Source organism: Leptonychotes weddellii, chromosome 9 (assembly GCF_054177405.1).
Source record: "Leptonychotes weddellii isolate Sample4059 chromosome 9, ASM5417740v2, whole genome shotgun sequence".
NCBI lineage: Eukaryota > Metazoa > Chordata > Mammalia > Carnivora > Phocidae > Leptonychotes > Leptonychotes weddellii.
The window spans coordinates 85,754,888-85,766,976 of record NC_138377.1 but is presented as its reverse complement, the minus strand read 5'-3'; the positions used below and the strand labels follow the sequence as shown (position 1 = coordinate 85,766,976).

Here is a 12,089-nt window from a genome sequence, read left to right as displayed (position 1 = left end):
CTAACAGATAATAGTTTGTTCAAAATAATGTATTTGGTGATTATAGCTTATGGATAAGTGAAATTAATGACAATGAAGTTATAAGGGACAGAAGGGAGGCATTGGAAATACTCTTAAAAAGTACTTATAGTAACTGAAGTGGTATAGTGTTGTTTTGAAATGGACTTGGATTAGTCATAAAAGTATATTGCAAACCCCATGGTAACCACTAAAAAGATTTTAAAAGGAAGTATAATTGATATGCTAAAAGAGTAGAGAAAATAGAATCATATAAGATGTTCAAATAAAACCAGAGAAGGCTGAAATAGAGAAGACCAAAAAAAAAAAAAAATAGAAAATAAAGAAAAAGGGCAATGAATAGTAAATAGTTAAAATAGGGTACATATTAATCCAACTATACCAGTAATCACTTCAGGTGTGCATGTTCAAAATACACCAATTGAAAGAGACTGTTAAAAGTAGATTAGAAAACCAAAACCGCTGCCTTTCTGCTCTATCCAGGGAGGGATCCAAACAGCGTTGTTCTGGGTTTCCCCTCATAACTTCAAGGGAAACTTTCAAGATGTCCAGAGGCTTTGATAACCTACAAATGAAGGAGGAAGATGTCCTCAAATTCCTTGCAGCAGGAACCCACTTATGTGGCACCAACCTTGACTTCCAAATGGAACAGTACATCTACAAAAGGAAAAATGATGGCATCTACATTATAAATCTGAAAAGAACCTGGGAGAAACTTCTGCAGGCAGCTCATGCCATTGTTGCCATTGAAAACCCAGCTGATGTCCATGTCCTATCATCTGGGAATACTGGCCAGTTAGCTGTGCTGAAGTTTGCTGCTGCTGCTGGAGCCACTCGTGTTGCTGTCCACTTTACTCCTGGAACCTTCACAAACCAGATCCTGGCAGCCCTCTGTGAGCTGAGACTTCTGGTGGTTACTGATCCCAGGGCTGACCACCAGCCTCTCATAGAGGTGTCTTATGTTAACCGTCCCATTGCTCTGTGTGGCACAGACTCTCCTCGCTGCTACATGGACATCTCCATCCCTTGCACAACAACAAGGGAGCTCACTCAGTGGGTCTGATGTGGTGGATGCTGGCCCCAGAAGTTTTGCACATGAGTGGCACCGTTTCCCGTGAGCACTCATGGAAGGTTGTACCTGATCTCTACCTCTACGGATCCGATCCTGAAGAGACTGAAGAGGAAGAGCAGGCCACTGCTGAAAAGGCTGTAACCAAGAGGAATTTCAGGGTAAATGGACTGCTCCAGGTCCTGAGTTCACTGCAACTCAACCTGAAGTCACAGGCTGGTCTTAAAGGCATGCAGGTGCCCTCTTCTGCCCCTTCAGCAGTTCCCTACCCAAAACTGGAACACTTGGCTACCACTGAAAACAGGGTGGCCACTTCTGCTTCTCAGGCCACTGAATGTGTAGGAACAACCACTGAGTGGTCTTAAGCTGCTCTTCTACAGAGAGAAAGAAAATGGAAATAAGGTTGATGGAAAATAAATGGTTTGTAAAGGTTGGGGGGAGAAAAACCAAGACAACTATATGTTGTCTACAAGTATACCCTTCACACTTTGGTACTTTATTATTTTGTAACCAGTTATTTGTAACATGCTTCACCAATATATTGTAACACTGAATTTGAGAACCTAAAAGTTGCAAGTAAATGATGAGATACTTAAATTTAAAGAGCTTGGGGAAATGGCCATGTTTTTGTGGAGTTTTTTTAAGTTTTTATTTTAAATCTAGCTAGTTAACATACAGTGTAATATTAGTTTCAGGTGTAAAATATAGTGATTGAACACTTCCATACATCACCCAGTGCTCATCACAACAAGTGCACTCTTTGATCTCCATCACCTATCTCACCCTTCCCCCCACCCACCTCCCCTCTGATAACCATCAATTTGTTCTCAGTAATTAAAGAGTCCTTTTCTTGGCTTGTGTCTCTTTTTTTCCCTTTGCTTCTTTGTTTTGTTTCTTAAATTCCACCTATAGGTGGAATCATATGCTATTTGTCTTTCTGTGATTGACTTATTTCACTTAGCATAATACACTCTAGCTCCATCCCTGTCATTGTAAATGGCAAGATTTCATTCCTTTTTATGGCTGAATAATACTCCATTGTATATATTCTACATCTTCTTTACATCTTCATCAATTGATGGACACTTGGGTTGCTTCCATATCTTGGCTATTGTAGATAATGCTGCTGTAAACAGGGGTACACGTGTGCCTTTGAATGAGTGTTTTTGTTTCCTTTGGGTAAATACCCATTAGTGCGATTGCTGGATTGTAGGGTAGTTTTATTTTAACTTTTTGAGGAACCTCCACAGTGGCTGCACCAGTTTGCATTCCACCAACAGGGCACGAGGGTTCCTTTTTCTCCACATCCTCGAAAATGGCCATGTGGTTTTTAATATATTTTTGAAGTTGTGCAATCATTACCATGATCTAATTTTAGAAAGTTTTTATTTTATTTTTTTAAAGCAGTTGAAAAGTGAATTATATTTGGATTGATAGAAGTGGAAGGGTTACTTATCCAGTCATAATTCTGAAGTTTGAAAGGCAGTAGGAGTGGTTAAAGTAGTGTTTTTGTTTTACATGTTACTGAGATTTAACAGTAGAATATGAATTTGTAGAAATTCAAAAGATGAAGTTGTAAGTGCTCAATTCTTTTTCCTTTATCCTCTGTGGGCCAGTCTTTCATTACTTTAGATATGTTAAAAAGCTTTCTTCTATTTAGATGCTTAGTGCTAAAAAAAAAAAAAAAAAAAAAAGTCTCAATATTGCCTTAAGCTTTACCATAACTGGTCAAATACTTGAGTCTTAGTATGGCACTCATTATTTTCTGACATTTCAACTTTATGTATTTGTAGTTACAGAGCATAACTTGTCAGCTGTTACTTTTTTCTGTAACATATTTTGAACCAATGAGATACTTGTACTTTCCTAAATTAATTTTCTGTAAGATGGTTAGGAAATTTCTCTGCCAAGCATAAAACTTAGAGTAACTTTTATTTTAAAAAAAAAACTTATGTATTTAACAGTTTTAAAGTAAAAAATAATCAGAATCACAAAGAGGCAGCCCACTGTAGTCATTAATAATGCATTCTGAAATTAGTTGCCTAGGTTTGCTACCCAGGTCACATAACTTTTAGAAGTTGTTTCCTTTATCAGTAAAATGGAAATAGTAATAGTGCTTACCTTGTAATGTTGTGGTGAAGATTAAATGAGATAACTCATATAAAACACTTAGTGTAGAATCTGGCACATGCTAAGAACTTGATAAATGTTGGCTGTTATTTTTTAACCACAGTAAATTCAAAGAACTTTTTCACTTTAACACACCATCTGTTAACTATGATTACTTCTTTATTCTTATTACTGTATTACTGTACTGTGCAGAGACCATGATGATATTTGAGACAGGAGTTATCCAGGCAGAGAGGGAACAGCAGATGCAAAGGTGAGAAGGCTGCAGCAAAGAGGCCGCCGAGTGACCAGAGTGCAGCAGTGAGGTCAGAAGTAAAGGAGGGGCAGATTTGTATAGGGCCTTGCAGGTCTGGTAAGCACTAAAACTTAGGTTCTTATTCTGGCTGAGGTGGGAGCCATTAGAAGGTTCTGAGCAGAGGAGTGACATGACCTTACTGATGTTTTAAAAGGTTCACTGGGTTGCTGTGTGGTGAAGAGACTATAGGCTCAAGGGCTGAAAACAGGGAGATTAGTCTGTGCTGGGTCGCTGACATTTTACACTGGGATGGGGGTGTGTGTGTGTGTGTGTGTGCATGTAAAAGATGAAGTATTACTTTTAAATATTGGTAAGTGGTGGTCCCAGGGTGTTGCAGTTAGCTACGAGTGATTTCATTTTCTTTATACTTTTCTCTGTTTTCCAAAAGATTTTAAAGAGTACTTTTGTAATCATAAATGTAACGGTTACCATTTTAAATAGAGCTGTGATAAATAAAAAAATTATGTAACATATTAGGCTCTTTGATTAGAGGGACATACTTGCATATTAAGTACAGTATCAGAGGTGCTGTTACTAAAATTTGAAAGATTTGCCATCAAAGAGATTAAATAAATGTTCATAATATGTCTATTGGAATGTAATGAAACACCAGGAATTTGGAATAAATGACCTAAGAGTCTCCTGAATCTTTACCATAGTTAGGTAAACTTAATCACTCTCCCCCTAGGTTCCAATTCTTGTTACTGTTCATTACAATTTTAATAAAATGATTGTATAAATTTGTAGTCTCCTCTGTTGGAATATCAGCACCACAAAGATAGGAATTGTGTATCTCTCACTTAGAGATATTTCCCTGGTGCAGAATGAATGTATGCACGAATGCATGAGCTAACTCAGTAACTACCAAACTTCTTTTAGATGTCAGTTGCAGGTCTGGTGCAGTTTTTCCTACTATTCTTCCTCCCATGTAACACTGTCTACTCCCTCCTGTAGTGTTTAAGTTATAAGTTACTAAGTATAGTGGAAGTTATAAATAAAAATAGCAAACTTTAGTATTTTTTTAAAGATTTTTATTTATTTATTTGACAGAGAGAACATGTGCACAAGCAGGGGGAGTGGCAGGGAGAGGGAGAAGCAGGCTCCCCGCGATGCAGGGCTCCATCCCAGGACCCTGGGATCGTGACCTGAGCCAGAGGCAGACGCTCAACTGACTAAGCCACTTAGGCGCCCCCAAACTTTATTATAATTTTTACAAGTAAAAATCTTATCTCTATACACCATTTTCAACAGTATAAAAAGATAGCTTTATTACAAATTTTTTGTTTACAGATGACCTTTTTGAATGTGTAATTTGTTAAAGTAGACAGCATTACCGAAGAGAAATATCAGGATTTAAATTAGTGTGTATAACCTCAAATTGTTGGGTTCTTTTTAGCTTGAAGTATGAAACATTTTTCTGAAAGTACCCTAAATCCTTTTCTCCCAGTGTGGTGGGGTTTTACTGGTGTATATTTTATACTTCTTTATTGAAAAGAAGTGTTCAGTGTGCTTACTAGAGATTTGTTAAAATTCTTTATAATTTTTCATTGGTGACATAGGGGAGGAGAAAAACAGCTTTGTGGTGTCACTGCCATACTTCTTTATTTTTAACGTCTGGAAATTATGACATCATATTAGTATAGCCTGACTTCTTGTTGAAAATAAAGTGTGAGGAAAGTCTGTTATATTGACAACCTATGCACTTAGCTGTGATCGTTAAGGCTTAATTTTGGGTGATGTGATTTCTTTCTTGAAGGCTACTTCCAGAGAATTCAATATTAACTAAATGCTTATTTTTTTTTTAAATTTTATTTATTTATTTGAGAGAGAGAGCCCAAGGAGGGGGAGCTGCAAAGAGAGAGGGAGAAGCAGGCTCCCCGCTAAGCAGGGAGCCCAACGTTGGACTTGATCCGAGGACCCTGGGATCATGACCTGAGCCGAAGGCAGACGCTTAACAGCCAGCCACCCAGGCGCCCCTAAATATTTACGTGTTTATGTCCCTCTCAGTTCTTTAGAAAATCTCTCTGATCACTTTTGTTTTTTTGGAGAGTTCTTATTCACTATTTCTTGCTCCTAGGGGATTTTTGAAGTTTTTAAAAAACAAAACCCAGAGAACTCCAAAAAGTTTCTCCTACAGAAAAACAGATATGAAGAACCTCCAGACAGAAAGAAAGCTCCCTTGTGTTCTTTGGTTGGTGGCTTACCACTTCTACTCCCATCCCTGTGTTGGGTGCCACTTTTCTTCAGGGCCGCAGTTTTGTTTTTATGCTCTTTATTTCTGGAGGGGCATACAGTATATGCAAAACTATGTATTTAACGTTATATATGTTATATATATATGTTATCACAATAAAGAAAACTTTGAATACCTTGAATACTAGTGCGTATATTACATCAGGGTCCTACTTTTGTTATATTAAATGGCACGTCTTAAGAAAGTCTGTAAGTATTTATAGTTTTTCTCTTTATTACATTCTTGTTCTATCTTTGTTTCTAGCCCATTTAAGTCCCAGTTTTCTCAGTTCCTTTCGTCACTTTTTGTCTTTGTTTCTCCAGTTCTGCCTCTGAAGTAGGCATGTAGCATCAGTTTGTGATCCTAAAGCTATTCCTTGCTTTCGGTCCTTCCCTAGGTGACTTTCCTCTGGATAACTAATGCTGGATGCCTACACCTGTACTTCCTCTTAATCTTTATAGTTAATCACTTTCTTACCTCTCCTTCGAGTCATTACTCTAGGTAGACTCTCTGCATTAGTCTGTTACATCTACTTCTTTAAACTTGTATTCAACGTGGATCATCTAGTTTAAAACAAGACATAAGTAAATTGTGAAGAGAAGTATTTCCTCACAGTGCTCAGGTTAATAGAGTACAAGGTGTTTATAGCAGATAATTCAGAATCTCCTGGTTTTGTCTCCCTGAATTTTTTCTCCAACGCTTTTTTTCTGTTGTTTTCTCTTGTTCTTATCCTTTCCACCTTTTACCTTCTTCTCTGTCTCCCGCCTTCCTCTACCCAATACAAAAGAAAAAAATTTACCTGTGTAATTTGTTAAAATTTTATCTCTGTTTTTCTTACATTTGAAATCTTAGAACTTGTCAGCTCTATACTTATCAGGTTATTTGAAAGCTTAATGAGGTTGTTTAAGAAAAGATGTAATGAGCCTTTTCTATGAAAAAGATTACATAAAAATCATTTAATAACATACTGTAGGGAAGGTGTGAGTCAGCAGGCAAGTTTAACAGAAGGAAAGGATTGTGCTAGGCTGATTGCTTGCTTGCTTTGGTCTCCAGATACAATTCCAACCAGTTGGAAGATGGAGAGGAATGAAGCTAAAAGGACACTTTGGGATTCCTAACTCCTGAAGTGAGATGTAAAATGTAATGAATAAAGTTTCAACGTATTTGGATAGAAGTACAAACTTACATCTTGCTTTATTTAAATAATAGAATAAGTTCTCCATCATGTTTTCGTTTTTGTTTTTTTTAAATAAGGTGGAATGTGTATTCCAGCATTGACAGTGCAGTATGAACAACTTAGATATTGCTTAGAAAACTGTTCTCCTGGATGAAGACAATGAACTGTGAAGGACTATAATCAAAATCCAGCCAGAGAAGTCAGTTTTATAGGAAATTGTTTTGGGATATCAGTGCTACATTGTGTTACTTGATTATATAGCTGAGATTACATGTGTTTTATCTTTGTGATGACTTAAAGAAATGAATGGGCTTTGGAGTGATTGTGGGAGATTAAAAACAAAACAAAACTTTATATTTTGGACTTGTGTATTTTGGCTGTTTTGGATTGTAGCTCATCCCTTGAGTTCCAGATACAGAAGTGTGAACATTCGGTAATCTTTAATGATGAACTCTTGTTTGTTACTGTCATTCATGTTCTTTTTTTTTTTTTTCCTAAAGATTTTATTCATTTATTTGACAGAGAGACAGCGAGAGCAGGAACACAAGCAGGGGGAGCGAGGGAGAGGGAGAAGTGGGCTCCCCGCTCAGCAGGGAGCCCGATGTGGGGCTCGATCCCAGGACCCTGGGATCACGACCTGAGCCGAAGGCAGGCACCCAACGACTGAGCCACCCAGGCGTCCCTGTTCTTTTTTTTTTTTAAAGATTTTATTTATTTGTCAGAGAGCGAGCACGTGCATGTACAAGTAGGGGGAGTGGCAGGCAGAGGGAGAAGCAGGTTCCCTGCGAGCAGAGAGCCTCTTGTGGGGCTTGATCCCAGGACCCTGGGATCATGACATCAGCTGAAGGCAGTTGCATAACCGACTAAGCCAACCAGGCATCCCCATGTTCTTTTTTAAAACTTAGAATCATAATCAAGTTGTATTTTAATTTTATATGTATATTAATTTGTTATTTATATATAATACACTTAATATAATATTAATGCATGTATATTAATTTTAATTTTACAAATATATGATACAAGGGTCATCACAAACCAGCAGGAGGATTATTTAAGAAATGGTATTAGTGCAATTGCTTAGCTGTTTGAAGGACAGAAGGAATAAATCTAGAGCCTCACCTCAACAGCGGGTCATCAGAACAATTGGGATGATTTTAAAAAAAAGAACTAGAACAAACTAGAAATGAACTTATGATGGAGTGGAATATTTTTTTCTGCTAAAAGTAGTAGAAAACATCTCAAAACAAACAAAAAGTCTTTACTACTTAAAATGAAAAACAAACACTTTAGTCCAAATTAAAAGACAAATCAGAACAGAATAAAGTTTTTATGATTATGCTGCCATTAAAAAATTTTAAAGAGAGCTTGTCATTACATGAATAAATTCTTTTGATAGAATATGAGAGAAAAAAAATCACAGTATAGTCACACAATTTCATACAGCCAGACACACACATGTACACACAACTCTCATTATAGAAAAAGAGAATGGAATAAAAACACACCAAAATCTTGCCTTTCCATAATGTTGGGATTGGTAATATGGGTGATTTTCAAAAATTTTATGTATTTTTCTGAAATAAGCAACTTGCTTTTAAAAATATTTCTTTTAAAATTGCTTACAGAGTAAGTCTAAATACTTCCTAATTTGTTTCTAGCTGGACTTTCCAGCTTATCTTCTCTGCCCTCCTTTCTCTTACATAGTTTCTCTCCCATGGACTAGCACAGTCCTGTTTACAAAATTTTACAAAAACTATGATGTGAATGCCTTCAATTTGTTCCATTTTACTACGTGGCCCACTACATTTTATTTGTATTAGGTCCAGCTGTATCACATATTTAGGTTATCTACCCATCCATGAAGGATATCCTTGCTTTGCACCCATTGTCTGATAAGTATTTTGGAGTATTTGATATTCTCTTAAAGGTCTGCTGTATAGTCTTCCATCTCTTTTCCTTGGCTTTGGCTTTACCCTTTAGCAGAAATGCTTTTATTTATTCAGAGACAGATTTTAAGACCATAATTAGGTCACCCCAGTTTACCATGTTCTCTCCACTGTTTTTCACCCCATTTTATCTTGTACTTCCAGTATAGCATTTATCATTTATCATAGTCATATTTTCTACTGTGTGTCTCCCAGTAGATGTTGAGCCCCTGATGGGCAGCAGCTATGTCTTATTCATCTTTGTATCTCCCACAGTGCTATGTTAGCAAATATTTATAGTCTTATGTTGATTTTTTTTTTTTTAAGATTTTATTTATTTATTTGACAGAGAGAGTCACAGCGAGAGAGGGAACACAAGCAGGGGGAGTGGCAGAGGGAGAAGCAGGCTCCCCGCCGAGCAGGGAGCCCGACGCAGGGCTCGATCCCAGGACCCTGGGATCATGACCTGAGCCGAAGGCAGACGATTAATGACTGAGCCACCCAGGCGCCCCTCTTATGTTGATTTTAAATAATGATTTGTCACAATTTGATTCACTAGTAGAAAGATGTTTTAGTCCATTTTTACCCATATGCATATCTTATTTGATATATAATCTTAATGCACCATCTTCTTAAAAGGAAAATTTTATTTTTTACATCGTAAAAGAAAAAGATATTCATTATAGAAAATGTAAAAAAACTAAATAACTTATTTCCACCATCTGTATGAAACATACGTGTTTCTTTTCTATTTTCCTGTAATTTTTTGTTTGTTTTTGCCTCACTTAAATCATAGTATATAGTTTCATTTTCCTTAATATTCATTCATTATAATTATTCATTTATTCAACTAATATTAAGTACCTAATATTAGGCAAGTATTCTTTTAGAACTCTGGGGTTGTAGCAGTAAACAAATTAGTTAAAAAGATCTGTTTTCATAAAGCCTGTGTATTGGAGGGAGACATAATAAGCAATAAATTAAGAATGAATATACTATGTGACATAACGGTAAATTCTCAGAAGAAAAGTAAAGCAGGAAAAGAGGGAGTTAGTTGTATATCAGGGAGAGGATTACAGTTTTAAGTAGGTTGGTCAGGGAACCCTCACCAAGGTAGTATTTGAATAAAGACCTGAATTATAGAGTGAGTCATGTGGATATTTGAAGACAAAGCCTTCATTTATAATGGTGGGACCTGAATGTTCAACAATAAGAGAATGCTTATCACTATTTTTAAATTACTATCACTATTTTATTATATAGCCATAAAAAGATTCTGATGTCAGTTAATGTATAATGACTAGGGAAATGCCCACCATGCAATGTTAAATGGAAAAGGCAACATAAAAAACTAGTTTCACCCTAATTTTAAAAAGATCTTATACACATATATATATGTACAAACATATGAATGTAAGTAGGAGAAAATGCACCAGAATTTAGTAGAAGTTCTTTGTTGGATTTGGTCTTGGGTTTTTTTTGTTTTTGTTTTTTTCATTTTTATATTTCTCAAATTTTTTTGATGAGTCTATGTTAAAATAATCTTAAAAAGTACTTAAAAATTAATTTTGATACATCTTAACTTCCAGGCCATGCCATAATGGAGTAATGGGTATTGAACTTATCCTCTCTCCATAATCAACCATAAAACTGAATAAAATATATATAGCAGTTGAGGTTTTCTGAGCATTAGTTGGCAAAGCATAGGGCAGTGATCCTTGAGAGAAGGAAAACCCAAGAGATAAGCTCACGCTGGCTTTCCAAATTGCAGCTCAGGAGGAGAGCCCAAACAGAGACCAGAGCTTTAATGCAGTGGAGAAAACAGTGATTGGAGTGCATGGCTGCTGAAGCATCTGGAATTTGTGAGGCTGGGTACTGGAAAAGAGGGAACTGTTTAGAGAAGGAGCTTCAGAAATCTCCACAGGGTCTTGGATTCTTCGGCTGAATACTGAACTCCACATATGCATGGCAGGTCTCTTTTCAGAGAACAACTAACTACTGGGGCCTGTAAATCCTTGAGATTCTAGAGGTCACACAGAATTTTGGCCAAATTGGAAGGAGCTAGTTGAGCCCCTTGGGCATCAGTTGAGTCCCCAGAAAGTCTTACACTTTAGAACTAAGGTTACTGTATCCATAGAGTAGGAGCTATTTTAGACTCATTCTAACAGTCTAAAACCAACCCTCAAAAGTATCAGGTTGAGCTGTCCATAAATTAACTTCATGCCAGAACAGACTTTGAAGGAACTCCAAACATTCTACATAGTACCAACAATTTCCAGGTATATAAAAAATTACTAGACATATGAAGAAGTGGGAAAATGCAACTCATCTCAAGGAAAAAAACAATAGGAACAGTGTCAAAGGACAAAGATGTGGACAAAGTTGGCCGATATTTTAAATTGTTTCTGGTAAATAGGTTTAAGTGTTTAAAGGAAAAGATGGGCATGATCCATGCCCAGATAGGGACACTAAACAGAAATGGAAATCTAGGAGAGCTTAGGTGGCTCAGTTAAGCATCCGACTCTTGGTTTCAGTTCAGGGCTCTGTGCTCAGTGGGGAGTCTGCTTGAGATTCTCTCTTTCTCTCTGCCCCCCCACCCCCACTCACTTTCACTCTTCGTTCTCTCAAATAAATACATCTTTAAAAAAAAATGGAAATAAAAATCAGATGGAAAATCTAGAACAGAAAAATTCAATACCTGAAATGAAAAATTCACAGGATATGTTTAATGGCAAGTGGGAAACTGCCGGAAGAAAACTTCAGTAAACTGAAGCCAGACAGAAAAAAAAAAAGAACAAGCCTCAGAGATACCTGCCAATATTGAATGGTAGAACATATGTATAAATTGAGCCCTGGAAAGAGAAGAGGGATTGTAGCAAGAAAATATTTAAAGATATGATAGCTGAAAGATTTCCAAATTTGATTAAAATTTGGGCAATAAATTTCACAGACCTGTGGAGGTCCATAAACTCCGAGCACAATAAACAAAGAAAACCATACTAACACATCAAGTCAAATTGCTGAAAACCAAACATAAAGAGAACATTTTAAAAGCAGCTAGAGGGGGGAAAAAGACACATTGTATCATGCATAAGGGAACAGTAATAGGAATGAACACTTATTTTTCATTAGAAATAATAGAGACTAGAAGACAGTGAAATATCTTTTTTTCAATGCTGAAAGAAAAAAGTTTTCAACCTGAAATTATAAATCCATCAAAAATATCTTTCAGCAATGGA

General features: G+C 36.6%; 1 pseudogene across 1 annotated transcript in view; it reads left to right on the top strand.

Moving 5' to 3' along the window:
- The window catches only part of LOC145723520 (small ribosomal subunit protein uS2 pseudogene), a 17,895-nt pseudogene extending 6,193 nt beyond the window's left edge, over positions 1-11,702 (top strand). Inside the window, exon 2 of the transcript XR_014148633.1 lies at positions 502-11,702. The product of XR_014148633.1 is annotated as a small ribosomal subunit protein uS2 pseudogene (transcript). The remainder of the gene's footprint in view (positions 1-501) is intronic.
- The last annotated feature ends 387 nt before the right edge of the window (positions 11,703-12,089 follow it).